The following is a 16,760-nucleotide window of genomic DNA, read 5'->3' as shown; positions in this document are numbered from 1 at the left end:
ACAATTGCTTTGCACTACCCTCTGATAAGCTTAATTGCTCAACCACACTACCACAAAAGAGAGCATTAGTATTATCTACTTTAGCCTCGGTTAAGCTTCTAGGTAACCCCTGGACTCTGGGCACACTGTGGCCCAGATTTATACTTTTTGACGCAAAACTTTGCTTTTTTTTTAAATATATTTTTATTAATAGTTCGCTGTTTACTTTTCACAGTTACATTTATGGGAACATATAATTCACGTTATTCACAACATTTAAAAGGATACTTTACTTTGCATGCGTTCACAGATGTCTTGTGTCGTGTTTTAACTTACATCTAGGTCTATATCCGAATTCTGTTGTCTGTTAGCTCTAGGATTCTAGAGTTGTTTCCTTGAGTGTATAGTTCCTTGTCCCTTTGTTACCCACTTGTTTTATATGCTCACATAACAGCTTCAACTTGAACTTAACTATGTACATGCTTGATGGCTTTTTGTGGGTGATTTTAGTGTTAGGTAGTGAGGGTCGCTCCCTGAGGAGGCTATACCTGGAGGGATAGTCATCTACTGTATGCGTTTCCTACTGCTCCTTGCGAGTGAGTGTACTCCACTCCGCTCTGCCCCTTGTGGCTTATTATGAGCTGTCAGTGTTCTCTACTAGCTATTTCATTGTTATTTTTTCTCACCCTCGCCGGTGGTGTTCCTGGGTTTATCCCTTATCTCCTTTCAGTATCTGTTTAGGTTTCCGTTTCTGTTGGTGCTGTATTGGGAGTTAATGGTTCTTCCCCTGTTCTATCCCAGCCCATCAATAGTTCTTCCCACCCTGGGGCCACGGGAGTCTGTCGGATACCCTTTGCTTCTTCAGTTTTTAAGACCTGCAATTCCGTCCCGGCCCACCTCTTGACGTCATTTTTCCATTCAGCAAGTGAGGGGGGGTTAGCAGCTTTCCAACCCCTCATAATTAATCTTTTGTAGAGGGCCAGGGCGAGATCCAGGAAGCGACTCCCAATCTTCCCTAGTTGGATATCCGTCTTTAGGCCCATCAGACAGACATCGGGGGCGAACGGCAGTTCCGTGTCATATAGTCTTGACATGCTCTCTATCACTGCCCTCCAGCCCATTTGTAACACTGCGCATTTCCACATCATGTGGTCAAAGTCTGCCTCGCCCTCACCACATCTGGGGCATATCTTGGGGGTTCCCCCATATATTCGGAACAGTCGGTGAGGGGTAAGATAAGTTCTATGCAGGTAGTTATATTGGATATATTGTAGCCGGGTATTACGCGAAATCCTACGGGGATAAGCCGGAGCTCTGTTCCAGTCTGCCTCAGACAGTACATGTCCAATCGTTTTCTCCCACCTCTCCCTGAGTGAGTGCAGGGGATCCAATGCAGCTTCTATCTGGGCTCGATATATTTTCGTAATTAAGTGGGATTCTTCTCCCGAAGTCAGCAGGAGGTGTAACACTCCGTGGGTCCCGGGCTCTGCATTAATCGTATCCCAATGGCCTTTCAGAGTGTGCACTAGCCTCCTGTACATCAAAACTTGACCCTGAGGGACCCCCTTCCCTACCAATTCGCCGAAGCTCTGTAGTGTACCTTCCCTGAAAAGCTCCTCCACCGTCAATACTCCCGCATCCGTCCATGGGCCCAATCCCCGGCCCCCAGATCCGGTTCCCTTCGGTTCCACGAGCAATACCGGAATCGGTAGCGCCGGGGAGTAGGGTGGACCAACTCCAGTCCTAATCGTGCATCTTTTCCAGCACATCTTCGCGGTGTTAGTCATTAGGTTGTCTCCGAGGGGGGACAGCTTCTTCTCTATCATACGTGCTATTATTCGGTCTATGTCCATCGAACCGTGGGAGTTAATTAGGTCTAGCTGCCCCTTGCCCACCATCCAGCCAGCCACCCACTGCAGTTGGGATGCCAAGTAATATGCCTCAAAGTCAGGAGCCCCTAGTCCACCCGCTTGCATCGGTCTGCACATAGTAGTCAATGCTGTGCGTCTCCGGCCCTCATCCCATATTAATTCCCGAAGCAGGGTGTTCAGTTCACGGAACCATGCAGGGGGGACCCATAACGGTAGGTTAGTAAAGAAGTAGAGGAGGCGGGGCAGCATCACCATCTTAGACAATGCCACTCTGGCCATTGTTGTTAGTTTCAGTGACCGCCAAAACCCGACTGAGGCGCGCAGGGATCGGAGCGCCCCACCCAGGTTGCCGTCTCGAAGGTCGGCCAGCTCATGAAATATTTGGATCCCTAGATATTTGAAAGTCCGCGGGCCCAGTTCATATCTTTCGGACATGTTTCAGGGCGCACGACGTTTGGTAGTATGGGGAAAACAAATGTTTTGCCGCGGTTAAGATGAAGTCCCGACAGTTCCCCGTAGCTCGCTCGGATCTTTAAAACCCACGGGAGGCCACTGGTTCCGTCTCTCAAATACACCAGAATATCGTCCGCGTATAGGGAAATAATATGCTCGCTTGGACCCCAGTTCATTCCTCTACCGACTCCTTCCTGTCGCAGTTGGGCCGCTAGAGGTTCAATTGCCAGGGCAAATAGCAGCGGTGAAAGAGGACATCCCTGTCTGGTTCCTCGATACACCGGATATGTGTCGGATATCGTTCTGCCCGTCTTCACCCTAGCCAGTGGGGAGGAGTACAGTAGGTCCACCCATTTCACCCAGCTTTCACCTAGTCCCATCTTTAGCATCACAGCCCTAAGGTAGTCCCACCTGATCGAGTCGAAGGTCTTTTCGAAGTCCACTGCTAATAAAACCCCTGTTGGAGGTTTCTCTGTTGCTGGCATGTGTAAGATGGCAAAGACCCGCCTCAGGTTCAGCGATGTGCTGCGACCAGGGACGAAACCATTCTGGTCTGTGTGCACCAGTGTGGTCATTAGGGGGACCAGCCTGTTAGCCATGATCTTACTGAGGATCTTAAAGTCACTATTCAGCATTGATAATGGGCGGAAGTCGGTCACTGGTGCTTCCCTGTTTTTTGTTTTAGGTAGCGGTATCACCAAAGCCTCACGTAATGTGCCCGGTAGCTCTCCTCGGCGTAATGCCTCCGCATATACCTCAGCCAGCTGGGGCACCAACAATGTCCTATATTTTTTGTAAAAGTCCATTGCAAGGCCATCGGTACCGGGAGTCTTTCCAGGAGCCAACTGCAATATAGCCTCACTTATCTCCTCCACTGTTACAGGTCCCCCCAGGCTATCCCTCCCCACTCGGTCCAAGGCTGGGAGAGCGATTCGCTGTAGGGAGTCTCGAAAGGCCTCCACCCCCAGGTCGTGGGGTTTCCTATACAAGTGCATGTAATATCCCTTAAAAGCTTTGTTGATTGGGCCTGGACTTCGCCTGCAAATTCCCTTTTTGTCTTGTACACTTGTGATGGGCTCTCCCCCTCCGCCTGGGCCTACCAGCCAAGCTAGGACCCTCCTCTGACTGCACTAATGCCAGGTATTTTTGTGTGTTGTGGCACCTAAGTTGCGCCTCGATCTGGGAATGTTCTCTACAGGCCTGTTTATATTCCTCATTCTCTTGGGCTCCAACATCTTGTCTCACTTCCCATTCGTGTATTTTCTTCTCTAAAGAGGTCAATTCCCTTTCAAGTGTGCGTTTCACCCCCACTGATTGACCCAGGCAGAATCCTCTCGCTACCACCTTAAGCGTTTCCCATTCTGTGGCTCTGGATGTGGCGGATCCACTGTTAATTTTGATATGTTCTGTCAAGTGGCAACGAAGGGCCTTTCTATACGACTGATCCTCCAACGCAGTGGGGGACAGTCTCCATGATGGAATTGGGGGTCTGTCCTCTATAATACTCAGTGTGATCAGCAAGGGGTTATGGTCTGATAGTGTGCGGCCAAGATACTCTGAGTGGGTTACATAACGCGCAAGGCCCGCAGTGCATGTCATTCTGTCAATTCTAGTGTGCAGCCGGTGGAGGCCTGAATAATAAGAATAGTCACTGTCTTTTGGATGTTATTCCCGCCAGACATCCACTAGCCCCCAGGAGTCCAGCCATTCACAGAACTTTTTGGCTATTCTAGTGGATCCTGCGCCCTGTAGTGGCGGGGTCGATCTCTCCATGTTAATGTCCAATACTGCATTGAAGTACCCTCCCACTATTAATTCTCCTGTGCTTTGGCGGGTGAGGTGGCTTGATAATTTGGTCAGGAAAGGGACTTGGTCCTGATTGGGAGCATAAATACAACTCATAACAACTGAAATACCGTGTAGTCTCCCTTCTAGCACCACAAATCTGCCCTCTTGATCTATGTCAGTTGAGTCTGTTATCAGTGGGACCCCAGCTCTGACCCATATCAATGCTCCCCTCGCATATGCTGAATACTCTGTGGCAAACACCTGTCCCCTCCATCTGTGTCTCAGTTTCTCAACCTCTCCAGCTATTAAGTGGGTCTCTTGCAGCATTGCCACCTGCACCCCTCTTCTCTTCAAGTAGGAGAGGATTCTGTGTCTTTTGGTCGGAGTGCTCATCCCCCTGACATTCCATGTTAAAAGATTATAGTTTGCCATGTTAATAAATTAATTTGGTAATAGTGTCCCTGGCGCCCCCAGAGTACAACTCTATTCCTACCCATGTGACGCAAAACTTTGCTAACTTTGTTTTGCCTCAAAAGGTTTAGCACTGACTGGCACCATTTTTTAATGCCACCCAGGCGTCATATTTATACTATGATGCTGGGTGGCGCTGAAAATAGGTTAGAGTCAAAAATTATGACGTTAACCATTGAGCCTTGTTGTAAGGCAAAATGAGTTTAACGCCGGAAAAATCACTCTAACCTGTTTTAAAACACATAAATATGTCACAGAACGGAAATGCACCATTTTTACCGGCATTAGGGTCAAATACAGATGCTAACAGAGTGCAAAGGAGAGGCAAAATGGACTCTGAAAGTCAAAAGAGACCCCAGGGGGACCCCCCTCAACCAGGACCCAGCCAGGAGGACACAGACAAGACCCAGGGGAGGGAGAAGAAAAAGAGAAAGTGTTGTTTCAGTGCGGAGGAGCATGAAATACTGGTGAGAGAGGCCCAACATCAACTCTTCATCATCTCACAATTGCCAGTTGGAAGGAGACAGGCAATTTGGAAGCAGATAGTAGACAAGATTAACAGTGTGGCAGAGAACAGGAGAACCATAACAGAGTGTAAGAAACGCTGGCATGATTGTAAGCGAAGGACAAAGTAAAAAATGGCAAGGAACAGGAAGGCAGCACTGCAAACTGGACGTGGGAGTCCAGCACCACAAGAGGACTTGGAAGAGATGGAGTTGATGGTTTCAGCGGTCATCCCGGAGGAACTGGTCACTGGAGTCACTGGGCAGGACAGCACAGACAACCAGGAAACATCACAAATGCAGGGTAAGTTGCATTGGGGAAATTACTGTCAAATTGTCAACTGCTAAAAGTGGAAGGCACATAGGACTCACACAATGCATGTCAAAGGAGCGCAGAGGGACACATTGCACACTAAGAAAGTTGCACCATGCTGACGTAAGCTACATATATACCTATACCTTGGTAGTGCCATGCACCATAACACATACACAACCTGGACATATGTCAATCACCAGGCTTAAATACCTACATGTACAAATGCAGCACATGGGATGGATGGCATGTGCCTCTGGTTGTGTCATCACAACATCCCTTGCATATAGTCATAACCCTACCAACATGACCAAGACTTCAGAGACTAGGTAGTCAGTTAATGCCATACTTGGAGTTACGTCACGGTGGTGTCCCTTGCAGTAACCCCTTGCAACTGCCTTGCCATCTTGCCCAAACACATGTGTGCTGCATCTTATAGCACACAAGTCATTATAACTGTCTGACATGTGCCGGTAGCACCACCACCCCGCACATTGACAATGCATCCACATAAGACAGCCACCACTCCATCATGCAGTGAGGATGCCCCCTGGGTGCAGGGAACAATAATCTGAGCAGGCGCTGGGGGAATAGCAGGGTGGTCCTGTATCACTGGGAACATGCCACCACCCAGACCAACTAAACTGGTGTAGTGTGGAACCACACATCTTGATGCTGAACAGAACTGTGCCACTACATAACATATGTATCACAGATAGATAGCAAACTGTAGGTGACAACAGTTACAGGCTGAACCCACAACTACTCTGACACAACCATGTGAGACACATAGAAATGGGGAAATAAACACACACATACAACACATGGGGTATTGTATTGTATTGTAATTGTATTGTAATAGTATTTATATAGCGCTTACTACCTCTGACGAGGGGTCGAATCGCTTTTCAGTGAGTAGCACGCTACTCTGGAACCCAACAAGAATTAGTGATGGATTAGTTTCGGGAAATAATGAGTACAGTTTTAGTATTATTATGAGTTAATTTGAGCCGCGGATATGAGAGTTTGTTAGTTAGATTGACTGGAGTAATGGAGGGGTGGAGGAGGAAAGAAATCCAGAAGTGTTAATTGGGAGTATATCCTTAATTTACTCAACCCAAAGGCTTGGGATGAGTAAAGGGGGATGGAGGAGGGAAGAGTATGTGGAAGGGTTAGGGAGAGTATAGTAGCAGGGTGAGATAAATGCGGGAGAATTTAGAAGGGTTGTGTGGGAGGTCACGGTAGTAGAGTGAGGTTTGGTGAGTTAGATGTGGAAGCGGAGGGAAAAGCTTAGGCAGAGTTATTTAGGAGATGAAAGTAGTAGAAAGGATTTGGGATGAGTCAGAGTGAGAATGGAGGATAGTTTGATAGAGACATGACATATGATGATGGGTAGATAAGTGTGATAAGATAAGAGCAGGAATTCATAGATATCTAGTATAAAAACCCACCCAGAAGTCATGCAATGACCCACGAACATGCCAAGCACAGAAACAACATATACACATACATACATACATACATACATACATACATACATATATATATATACATACACACACACGTGAATGCACACACATATGCACATACAATACATAATTAGAACCATGGGTAAAAATATACTTAGTCAAACAGGTTTAAAGAGTGTGTGTGTATTTTATTGTTATGACATAGTGGCGATACATATTTTCCAAAGAAACTATACATAACTAGAAATATACACATAATCTGAAAAAAATATTTATCAACATAGGCATATACAGTTCATAGTTGTTTTAATATGGTGGTTATGAAGGAAAGAGCCAACTCTTGAGTAGTTTTCTGAAGACAAGAAAGTTATCTGTAGCTCTTATAGTTGGGGGTAATGAATTCCATAGTTTGGCTGCTTGAACGGAGAAGAATGTACCACCTATAGTCTTTTTCTTGTATGGTGGTGTTCTAAGGCGGGGTGCCAATCTTGAGCGGAGGTTTCTTTGTTGGATGTATTTGGTTATTTTGTTTCTGATAAAAAGCGGTCCTGTTCCATGTATAGCTTTGTGGGTGATACAAAGCAGCTTGAAAGTGCATCTTCTGGCAACGAGTAACCAGTGTAGAGCTCTCATGGCAGGGGAGATGTGGGCTTGCGGCTTTACATGTAATAGTAGCCTGGCTGCGGAATTCTGGATAAGTTGTAGTTTTTTCATAACAGATAGAGATGATCCATGGTAGAGGCCATTGGCATAATCCAGTTTGGATAGTACAAGCAAGATAGTAGCTTGCACCTTGTGTGGAAATCCGGGTGGGGGAAGATGCGTTGTAAAGTCTTCAAGGTGATGAAGCTTGTTCGTGCTAATTTGTCCACTTGGGCATTCATAGTTACCTTGGAATCCCTGGTGATTCCTAGGTTTTTAACTTCCTTGGATAATTGGGAGGTGGTCCGAGATCGTCAGGCCAGACGCACAGAGGGTCATAATTTTTCCAGTCACCACATATGAGTATTTCTGTTTTGGAGGTATTTAGTTTGAGATGGCTCCAGGTCATCCACTGATCAACGGCTCTGAGGCAACTGAAGATTTCTGAGTTTTCAATGTTTTTGGGGCATTCTAATTTAAGTAGTATCTGCATAGTTGTAGCATGTGAGATGGAAATCATTGATCAGTTCTGGTAAAGATATCATGTAGATGTTGAAAAGCAAAGGTGAGATGATTGACCCTTGGGGACCCCTGCTTTTGTGAGGTAGGGTTCGGACGAGAAGGGGGGCGAGTGGATGATATTTGATCTTTTTTGAAGATAGGAAGTAATCCAGTCGAGAGCAATTCCTTGTATGCCGGCTTCATGGAGTCTTTGAATTAGGGTGTCATGGTCAACCGTACCAAAGGCAGCCGAGAGGTCCAAGAGAAGTAGTGCAGCAACTCCATTTCAGTCAACTGTGTTTTTAAGATCATCCCAGATTGCTATGAGTGCCGATTTAGTGCTTCTTCCTGGGCGGAATCCAGTTTGGAAGTCTGAAAGTATAGAATTGTCTTCAATGAATTGTGACATCTGGGCGAATGCTGCTCTTTCTATCAATTTGCCCAGGAAAGGTCCATTTGTGATTGGTCTGTAGTTGTTGGGGTCTTGCGGGTCTAGGTTTGTTTTCTTTAATAAAGGTCGTATGTATGCCTTTTTCAGATCTACAGGAAAAGTTCCTGAAGTTAAAGATTTGTTGATGATTCTTCTTACAGGTGTGGCAGCAGAAGTAGATAGAAGAATGTTCTTGAAGATTTGTGGTGGGCAAGGGTTAGAAGGGCAACCAGAAGGTCTGCTTGCTTTGACCAAGTCCATAAATTCATCCTGGGATATTTGTTTGAAGGACTGTAGAGGTTGGGTAGGTTTATTCTTAGAAGTATTTAGGAAAGGGGTTGGTGCTGATGTTTTTCTTCTGTTTTAAATAGGAGTCCAATGTGTCTGCCTTGGTTGTGTAGTGAGTTGCCAATTTGTTTGTGAAATCTTGAGTAGTGGGATGACTTCCTTCCATGCATGTAGGTTTTCGAAATTCATTGAGAATTTTATAAAATTCCTTGGTTGTAGATTGAGCATTTTGAATTCTGTCTGAGTAGTACCTTTTTTTAGCTTTTTTGATTGATGATTTGTATATCCTGTTAAGTTTGTGTAGCTGCAGTTTGTCTTGACTGTTGTTTGTTTTGAGCCAAGTCCGCTGCAACTTTCTGATTTGTTGCTTTATCTTTTTAAGTTCTGTGTTTCTCCAAGGTGTTGGTTTTCTTTTGTCGTGTTGAGTTTTTCTGAGTGGTATTAGGATATCAAAAGCTTCCTGTAGCCACTTATAAAGTTTTGGCACAGAATTAATTGTATCTAGATCTGTGTTGACTGTTAGTTGTGTTTCTAAGTCATCCAAATTGAGTTTGCTCCATGGTCGATAGGTGTATGTATGTAAGTAGTTGTGGGGTGTGTTGATTTGTGGAGTTGTATGTCGGAAAGTTATCAAATGGTGGTCTGACCAAGTGATTGGCATGATGCTATGAATAGTAACTAGTTCAGGCTTAGCAAAAATGACATCTAGGATGTGACCAGCGATGTGTGTGGGATTGTGTACAATCTGATGTAGGTTCAATGCGACTAGGCCAGTGGTGATAGCTTTTGGATGGGGCATATTGGGTTTGGCACACCAAATGTTTAGATCCCCAAGAATGCATAGGTTGGAGTATAGTGTAATAAGGTTTGAGACTGTGTCTAGAAAAGCATCTGGGAATGTGGAGTTGTTAGGTGGAGGTCTCTAAAGGAGGAGAAAGTTACAGGAGGAAGTTGGAGTAGGGTGGTATCTGGTAAGGAGGGCTTCACAACCTTGTATGGAGATGTTGTCTGTTTTACTGAGGTTCAATGCCTTTTTGAATATAATAGCTAGTCCACCTCCTCTCTTGCCTATACGGTTTTGTGTGATGGTTTGATAGCCTGGAGGAACGGCTTCGTGCAACACTGGGGCCATGATTGTGAACATTATGGTGTATAATTCCACACTGATGGGTGGGGGTGGTGCATGGCTAAGTCTGATGTTGGTAAGACTGCGAGTGCAGTGTACCCTGTGCGGCTGGCATGATTACTCACACGTTGGGATGGCGGGCGGAAATCTGTATGCCAATGGTGGCTTTGTCGGGCACTTAGCAGGACATTGTTGATGGATCAAATTGAGTCAGTGCCAGTCTTGTGGTGCATTGGGTGTGACAGGACACGCTGCACTTAGCTCTGCAAATCAGGCTGTGGAAAGAGCAAAGAGGCAGGGCATGGGACCCCTTGCACTGCCCATACCATGTGCATGGGCTGTGCACCCAAGGGCACATCACACCACACCACATCACCACCAACCTTTGCATGGGGGTTTCACCGCCATGCAATGGCTGGTCGAAATGCAGAAACAGACCTGGAGTGTAGCGTTGAACATAATACTGGTCTGGTGTCACAAGACAGGTGCCATTGCCAGCCTGTAAGCTGCTGGAAACCTGCTAGTGATAGGCCATTGGCCTATGGGGCATTCCCTTTGACAACAGTTGCCACTACCACCTGTGCTGTTAGGGGTAGTCATATAGACAATGGCAGTCAGATGGTCATACGACTGCCACTCTTGAAATGAGGGACCAGTATGACTACCTGCAGAATAACCATCAGGCTATCTTGAGGCTCTGACCTAAGTTTAACTTCAGTTAACTGGCCATGTCCATAAACTCATTCACCATCAGGGACTGTCACATACATAATGATGTGCACAGCTAAAATATTATACCCATGCTGGCCATCCCTAGGTCTACCCCTATGCCTGTGTCAAATTAGCTGCACTGCCACCATGCTGCATCTTATGTATCATGGTGCAAGGATGGCTGCATTGAGGGGGAGATAATAGGTGTGTAGGAAGGTGCACCTCCCTGCACAGACATAAGATGAAATTGAACTCTGCTAGGTCCATGTGTGCTGTGCAATGTAGCACACATACACATATATCAACATGAGGAGCTATCAATGGTAGCAAGAGCATAGTGTCCTGGCAATGCCAACCCTGGGGCAGTGCAAGGTTTCAGTACCGCATGGGTGTAAGTGAAACATGTAAGACTGGGGCAGCGGCCTATTGACACGTGTGGTGCTGTGGCTTGAGCACTGCAACACCCATTGCAAGGCCTCACCATGCAAATGGATGCATAGGGAGGGTTGCCAATGATAAGATGGTGTCAAGCCACAGAAAGGATATATATCACACCTAGTAGATATTCCCTAGCAAATTGCCCCATCCGAGCGTCCCCTCATGTGACACTCAGGTGGGGCTAAGAGCTGATAGACTGCAACCATGATGTACAGGAACAATGTTTGGGAACTAAGATAACAATAAGCCTCAAATAGCAAGTCAGTGATGTGACATATCAACTGCCACAACACAGAAAGATTGATTTTAAACAATCTCATTGCAGAGGATGATGACTCAACTGCTGATCTGCATGTCTTGGAGTACCCCGATGACCTGGATGACCAGCTGACAACCATCAGCCAAGAGACCCTCCAAGAAGTCCTCGTATCCCTCCAGACACCACCTCCAGTTGCAAGGAGGAGTAATAATGTAGCAGCCATCCCAGATGCCTCACCCTATTCTAAAAAATCAGCAGTTTCTCCTTGCTGCAGTGATGCCATATGTTGTTCCACCGATGGCAGCTGCCGGGAATTGGGAGTCCACATCTCAAACCACTGAAGTGTGTGTGGCCCCCTCTACCTCCCCACCACCACCATCAAGGGCAGAGGGGACACCACACACATCAGAGGATGAGGATGTGGAACAGATCATCTTCACCCGTAAGAGTACCCAGTAGCACCAGCCCATGCCACATGGGCAGTGGTTTCCTTTGTCTGTCGTGCCGCCGTGGCACGAGCCGAACATTCGGCTTGGGCCGCGGCACGCGGTCCTAAGACGCGCCGCGTCCCCAGCCTGCTCTGCACCTTACGAGGCCCCAAATTGGGCATGGGGCCTTGTTCTTCTTTAGCACACCGCGCTCACAGGCAGGTCTGACCCCCCACTCACCTGTTCTTTTCTTCTTCTTCTTTTTGTTGTCAGCTTGTTGTGCCTTCCTTTATGTTTTTCTCCCTTTCCCATATTACCCTTCTCTTCCCAGCATTCCTTGTTCCCTACTCTCTTTGGCTCCTAGTCCATTCTGTTCTATGTGTTTTTCCCTATCTAAGATGGTGTCCTTGTACTTCCTGTTGGTCGCTTCCTGTTTGTTGGTATTTAAGGGCTGTGATTCTTTCTCTCCTTGCGTTGCAACACTTTCTGTTTGGATGGTGTCTTCGCGCCTGCTTCCTTGTATTCCTGTGCTGGTTCTTGTCGGTTCCAGTGTATTTTCCTGTATTTTGCTCCTGCTGTTACCTGTTCTTTTTGTTCCTGTTGCAGGAACCTATCTTTTTGGAGGTTTTTTCCCCTTTCAGGGTTTTTTTCCCTCTGGCTCTACTACTGAGGGACACGGCCTGCTCTTGGCGTACCCATTGCCTGCAGCACTGTGGCTACCAGAAAGAGTCGCCCCTACCTGGGCCAATGCCGAACATTCAAGACCATGATCCACGCCACTCGTTCTGCGGACTCCAGGTTAAAGCAGCACGTATGTCGTGACATTGTCCTGTGCTTGAGATCATGCCAGCGTTAGCACAGTTGGATATGTGCACTCTTCAAAGACACACTGTTGACCTGTCTGGTATGGACTGTCATTGTCTCTCATCTACAAATTGGCAAATCATGTTCTTCCACACTTAATGACACTTCATCCAAGCATGTCCCATGATATGTCCCTTAACCCTGGACTTGAGTTGTGTCACAATTGTTTGGATTTCACTAATGGGGTCACAGACCTGGATGTTGTAAATATTGCACTACGACACTTGTAAATAAATATCTCCTACACAACCGGCATGTCTTTGTGTATTGTGACTCATCTACTATGCTTAGGAATTGCGATGTGTGTGACCATGTCTTTAGTCACACAGTGTCAGTACAAGAGTGCAGGAATATTGGGGCACATATCTACACACAAGGTTCCTACATGATGAATGACAATGCTGGTCTCATCCCCTACAAGCAATTCCCTGAGTAGGTCAGAAATGTAGAATACATGTATGCTTCACCCACTACATACGGCAGGAATGGCTGTGAAACAGTTCTCAGGCAATATCGTCAGCTGGTAGTACCAGTAGAACACATTGATGTGAAATAGAGGTACTTAACCTCATCTGTAATTGCCACTAGTCAGTTTTGCAGGATAGATATTAATTGTAGGCTGTTGTCAGATGTGCCACAGTGCCTAACTTTCCTACACAGGATCCTAACACTGACAGCTGAATTACCACACCTACCTGTCCAATACAAAGTAAACATAGTCACCTTGAGTGGTGGGTACACTGGATGGCAGATGCATAGACAAGTAGATGTGTTGCAGCTGCCAATGTGACAGCTCAGCTGTAAAAAGGTGATTAACATGTCAAGAAAGGGATATGGAGGCAGGACGGAATACCTAGGCCAATACACAATTTTCACTGTGCACTCATTGGAAGACCCATAGACCCTGAGACACAAGCAAATGATACATAAAGTAAGGGTGTACCCACATTTTGTTTTAATAACAATGAAACTAAACAAAAAAAACTAAACTAAAAAAAACTAAAACTACAAAAAAAAAACTAACAAAAAATCAAGAAAACCTAACCTATTCTAACTATACTTAACCAACAACTAACCCTAACTACCCTATGTTAAACCTACCTAACACATTTAACAACACATTCTAAACATTGGCCCCCCCACCTCCCTTATGTTACGAGACACATACAGGACAACATATACAAACTATATCTAAACAAATATATATTTTTTTGGTATTTGTATTTTTTATAAAAGGTTTTTTAACACATATATACCCCAACATTACCCCCACCCACCCACAAAGTAACATGTAAAAAGTAGAAAACCCACCCAAAACTCACTTATTCTAAACTAAAATTCATACCTACTATAACCTAACACTAACCCCCTAAGACTCACTATAAAACATGAATACAAATGAGGAGGGAGGGGACAGAAATAGGATGTGAGAGGACCAAAGACAATCACAGCTTTGCCTTCTTGCTTCTTGAGGGTTTTCTTGATGTACTTTATTCTCTTCTCCAAACTGTCCAACCTTCTCAAGACAAGTATAACGTCCCTCTGCAGATCTTGCAGCATTTTCTGGTCCATGGCAGCAGATGATGTGGGCTGATGCACGGATGTTGAAGGTGTTGCAGCTGGGGATGTAGTCGTGGTGGCAGCTGTGCCCCCCCTGCACATCTGTGGACCTTGGCCTCCTCTGTGTGGCCACTGCCAGTGTGGGGCCCCCTTGGGTGAATGCCTGCCATTCCCCGGTTGATCTCTCTGGCTATAGCAGCGAGCCATCCTCCAGAACCCAGATTACGCTGCCAGGATATGTTTGTAGCGGACTCCCCTCTTCTGGAATGCTCGCAGTCCTCATTGCTCATGTTGGCAACTGTTAAAATGAGACAGGCAACCATCAGTGTCAGCATTGTGTGGAGTATGTACAGATTATTGGCTTACACTCTACATTTAGGCCCGTATTTATACTTTTTTAGCGCCGCAATTGCGCCGCTTTTGGATGCACAAACGGCGCACAGTTACAAAAATACAAATGTAAGTTTTGTGCGTCAAAAAGCGGCACAATTGCGGCGCTAAAAAAGTATAAATATGGGCCTTAATTACACATGCACTCCAACTCACATTCCAGAAAAGACAATGGCCCGGATAAATGCAACAACAATGCTGCCTTACCATAGTTCCATTGACACCAAAGTGATGCACAACAAGATTAGGAACCAAACCAAATGAGGTGTGCATTGCTTTTGTGCAAAATCTAATGATGCAAAGGCAGTGTAAACTTCACATAGATCAGGCTCAAATGTCCTCATCATCTGTGTCAGTTTTCAACCATACATCACCAGAAACCTGAATATGTTATTGGGAGGATGGGATGCAGTTGGTAACCATAAGGGGTCAGTGCTAATTGGTACACATGCAAGCCTGATCAATATGACTGCCATCTAACCTGTGAGCATCACATCTACCTACAAATTTGCTATTCCTTTCCCCCTGTGCCTAAGGGGGGATGGCCATGCAATCCATTATCTCAACTGTCCTGGTCATCCACCTAGGCATGCCCACTCATATATGGAGTCAGGGAGTGGACCATATAGGAGGGCTGCCAACTAGGAAGCTGGTATCTATAGGTCTATAATATCTACATTCATGTGTCCAGGTATAAACACCCATAAATACCTGATCTGCCAATACTATTTCTTACACACCCATTTCCATGCCAGCATGCTTGGCCTTGACCTGCATGCACGTTTATTACATTCCACATAAATGTTACGTACATGGAGTGCACAATACTAAGCACCATGCTGGGGGACATTTGCCAGCCCAGTCCTCCATATTCATTACAATACAGGGGTCCGCCAAATTGGGTTTAAATGGTGCACCCCTGTGTTGTGAGAATGGTGGAGTTCCCCACTGCCAATATTCTCACAGTGTCGCACGTCTTAGTCACATATGGCACTACATGTGGCTTGCCATCACCTTGTTTACACGATGCTGCCCATTGAGCACCACGAGCCTCACAAGATATGACCCTCTGATGGTGCATGGGGAACCTTTCAATGGGACACAATGTCACCATCCAGCCTACTTTGATATCTGATCATTTGAAAGCTTATCACATCTAGCATTGTGTGGAACCCACGACTCACTCACACCAAACCCTGGATTACTTCACAGGACACACATTATCACACTTACTGGATACATCTGGGTCCTCAAATCTTGCCACTTCAGCAATGGTGTAAGGGGCAGGTCCACCTGTAAAATATGAATGGTAAACCATGCTTAGTGTCATATCACTGTCACTACTAATGGACAACAAATTACAGTGTGTACTATTTTAGAGGAGTGAGCTAGTTATCCTGGTGTAAAACAGTGCAACAAACACACCACTACAAACACACGATGACACGGACACTCAGGTGAGTGAGAGCCACACATCTGCACACTTACACTGGGCCTGAGACTCATGTAGTGCTACACCCTGCAGCAACCATATGTGGGCATTCTATAGAAGATGGACCTCCATGGTATAAGGGCGAGTTGTGTAACAAATACATGACACTACCCTGGTGTTTTGCAAGACAATTGACTAGGTGTAGGAATTTGGCTTTGTATATACTATTTCAAAGTAAGAAATAGTGTGCACAGAGTCCAAGGGTTCCCCTTAGAGGTACGATAGTGGCAAAAAGAGATAATTCTAATGCTCTATTTTGTGGTAGTGTGGTCGAGCAGTAGGCTTATCAGAGGGTAGTGTTAAGCATTTGTTGTACACACACAGGCAATAAATGAGGAACACAAACTCAAAGACTTACTCCAGGCCAATAGGTTTTTATATTGAAAAACAGCTTTTCTTAGTTTATTTTAAGAACTACATGTTCAAGATTTACAAGTAATACTTCACTTAGGTACTCTAGGAACTTTGAATAATCACAATATCATGTACAGTCTTTGTAAAAATGGCAATAAGCTATTTTAAAAGAGGACACTGCAAAAATCAACAGTTCCTGGGGGAGGTAAGTAAAGGTTAAGTTTGCAGGTAAGTAAAACACTTACAAGTCTCAAAGTTAAGTCCAAGGTAGCCCACCGTTGGGGGTTCAAGGCAACCCCAAAGTTACCACACCAGTAGCTCAGGGCCGGTCAGGTGCAGAAGTCAAAGAGGTGCCCAAAACACAGAGGCTTCAATAGAGAACAGGGGTGCCCCGGTTCCAGTCTGCCAGCAGGTAAGTACCCGCGTCCTC

General features: G+C 45.7%; 1 long non-coding RNA gene across 1 annotated transcript in view; it reads right to left on the bottom strand.

The window, feature by feature from the left end:
• Window positions 1-13,214: 13,214 nt before the first annotated feature.
• Window positions 13,215-16,760, bottom strand: part of LOC138265259 (uncharacterized) — a 50,157-nt gene continuing 46,611 nt past the window's right edge. Inside the window, exons 2-3 of the long non-coding RNA XR_011199324.1 lie at window positions 15,718-15,777; window positions 13,215-14,392 (exon numbers count right to left, since the gene is read on the bottom strand). This is a non-coding gene — a long non-coding RNA (uncharacterized lncRNA). The remainder of the gene's footprint in view (window positions 14,393-15,717; window positions 15,778-16,760) is intronic.

Source organism: Pleurodeles waltl, chromosome 11, assembly GCF_031143425.1.
Source record: "Pleurodeles waltl isolate 20211129_DDA chromosome 11, aPleWal1.hap1.20221129, whole genome shotgun sequence".
In the NCBI taxonomy this organism is placed as follows: domain Eukaryota; kingdom Metazoa; phylum Chordata; class Amphibia; order Caudata; family Salamandridae; genus Pleurodeles; species Pleurodeles waltl.
This window is presented reverse-complemented; position numbering and strand designations above follow the sequence as displayed.